The 2,804-nt window shown below is 41.9% G+C and overlaps 1 pseudogene; it reads right to left on the bottom strand.

Moving 5' to 3' along the window:
* Window positions 1-907: 907 nt before the first annotated feature.
* LOC118840680 lies at window positions 908-2,339 on the bottom strand (annotated as a pseudogene).
* Between the last annotated feature and the right edge of the window lie 465 nt (window positions 2,340-2,804).

Here is a 2,804-nt window from a genome sequence, read left to right as displayed (position 1 = left end):
AATTGTTTCTTTCTGGCTGCTTACAGTATTTTCTCCTTGATCTGGGAGCTCTGGAATTTGGTGACAATATTCCTGGGAGATTTCTTTTTGGGATCTATTTGAGGAGGCGATCGATGGATTCTTTCAATTTCTATTTTGCCCTGTGGCTCTAGAACATCAGGGCAGTTCTCCTTGATAATTTCTTGAAAGATGATATCTAGGCTCTTTTTTTGATCATGGCTTTCAGGTAGTCCAATAATTTTTAAACTATCTCTCCTGGATCTATTTTCCAGGTCAGTGGTTTTTTCAATGAGGTATTTGACATTATCTTCCATTTTCACATTCCTTTGGTTCTGTTTTATAATATCTTGATTTCTCATAAAATTACTAGCTTCCACTTGCTCCAATCTAATTTTTTTTTTGCTCCAACAATCTTGTCTTTACTTTCTTTTTAAAGCAAGAAACAGAATGAGAGTATTCAGAAAGCACTAGCAGGCATCAGTTAATCCAAGATACTAGCTTTAGTTCCAAAAAGCACTTGCAAAGACAACCAGATTTTTTTTGAATGGTTGAAAATCTTAATAACTAGAATAACATGAGCGTATAAGCAAGTGTCATGAGGCCGTTTTTTTTTTTTAATTTACCTTAGGGTTGGTCTCTCTTTTCCTCAAATACGACAGTTTTTCTTTGACATTTTTTTCCTCAAAGTATAAAAAAGTATGAAATATAAACAAGCTCTTGCATTGTACACTTGTAGTATACAATTCAAGCATTATAGAGCTATCTACATACCATTAAATTCCATCAAATCTTGGATAATCCATTAATATACAAAATATCCAGTCACAGAAAGAACTAAAACCCACTTCTTTTTGTTACACACAGATTCAAATACTATCTAAAGAAAAACACTTTTAATCATTTTGGCTTTCTTCTACATTCGTATGTTGATACATTTATTAAAATATTCCTGTTGAACTATGTTTGGTCTTTTTCTTGTCAAGTCAGTTTGCTATCTTAATATCAGCCATCCAGACAAAACAGGTAATCAGAAAGATGAGCTCTTCCCCACTTCCCTAACTGTTATAACTATGAAGTCAATTTTAAGACATGACTCCAAACACTGGGTTGTGGCGGCAAATACTAGGTCCAATTTCTTCATAATCCTTTTTGGTGTGGCATACTTGGTAGAACTCAGGTGTGGAAGCCAGCATTGATCCCCCAAACCATACCGCATATCGCTGCATGTGGTGTGTAATGACTTGCACATCAATAGGCTTGGGCTTCAGTCTACCACCACTTAATTCTTCACTTAGCTTCAACCTTGCATCAACAGTTCTTTTCAAATCCCGTTGTAGTCGACGTCCAAAATCCCTGAACATAGTTGAACCTCCAGAGAGGACAATATTCTTGTAGAGAGGACATCTGACATCAATGGGACAATTCTGAATTACTTCATCTACTACTTCTGAGATAGGTTGTGTGAAATCTGGATTAGCAAACTCTGGGTGAAAGAAGATTTCTGGACCCAGGAACCGTTCATAACCAACGTCAATGGAAAATTCTTTTTTTGAGATTGCATTGATTCCAGTATACTGTTTAATCCACTTTGACCCATCTGTATCATACTTGTTAAATTCTTTGACTAAATCTGGGCAGACATAACTGTAACGTTCCTTTACTGCCTTAGCTGTTTCCAGGGATTGTTCAGGAGGAATTCCTACTTCTCGTTCTGTCAATAACTGCTGAATAAAATATGTTATATCTCTCCCAGAAATTGGAATGTGCTTGATTCAGCTGCCAATAACATACCCTTCAGCCACAGGAATGACGTGAGTGACACCATCTCCACTGTCTATAACTGTACCAGTCAACGTCCGCTCTCCTACCTGTCTTGATGTCCAAGACGCAGCTAAAGCAAAGACAGCCTGTACAGCTATGTATAGGGCTGGAATATTAAAAGATTCAAACATAATTTCAGCTGTATATTCCCTGTTTTCTGGTGTATTTAGAGGAGGTTCAGTCAAAAGAAAATAATGATCTTCAGGTTCTGCTCTTAGGTATTTAAAGATCACTTGTTCCATAAATCTTTCCATCAAGTCCCAATCTTCAACTATACCATGACAGATTGGCCACTTTGTTGCATAAGTTGGCTTTTCTATTGCTTCATCCCCAATAAAGAAGTCTAGATCATCAACACCCTTCATCACCCTCTTTTGTGCTTGATCTCCTACTTTTGCAGACTCCTTCATAGCAATACATGAAGGGATGATAAACTGTGGTTCTGTATTTCCAGCATATCCAAGTTTTGTATACCCGGTGCCACAGTCCACCACACAGGCCGGCAGCCATCCCGCCATCTTCCGCCTCCTCCTCCTCTCGCTGCAGCCGGGGGCGCCGTGGGGTCCGTGCTGGATGCGGGGAGGGGGGGGTGGGGCTGGCGGCGGAGGCTATCTAACCATCCACAGCCGGGCCGGCCTCGTGCTCCCGGGAAGCAGAGAGGAAGCTGCTGCTGCAGCAGCGGCAGGAGGGCGGGCAGGGAGGGAGCAGCAGCCTCGGCCAGCGGCTTCCACTTCCGCAACCCAGCCAGTCAGTCAGGCCGGTAGTCCCCGCCCAGCCCGCCCAGGCCGCCTCCCGGCTCTCCTCGCTCTCTCTCCCCGCCCCACTCCGGCCCTCCCCCTCTACAACTTCTCCCCTCTCAATTCCTTTCTCGAAAAAGCCAAGATGGCCGCCCGCCAATCTAATTTTTAAAGTAGTATTTTCTTCAGTGGTCTTTTGGACCTCCTTTTCCATTTGGCTACTTCTGCCTTTCAAGGCATTCTTCT

Source organism: Trichosurus vulpecula, chromosome 3, assembly GCF_011100635.1.
Source record: "Trichosurus vulpecula isolate mTriVul1 chromosome 3, mTriVul1.pri, whole genome shotgun sequence".
In the NCBI taxonomy this organism is placed as follows: domain Eukaryota; kingdom Metazoa; phylum Chordata; class Mammalia; order Diprotodontia; family Phalangeridae; genus Trichosurus; species Trichosurus vulpecula.
Note: the sequence above shows the minus strand (reverse complement) of the source record. Positions and strands in the feature narration are given on the sequence as shown.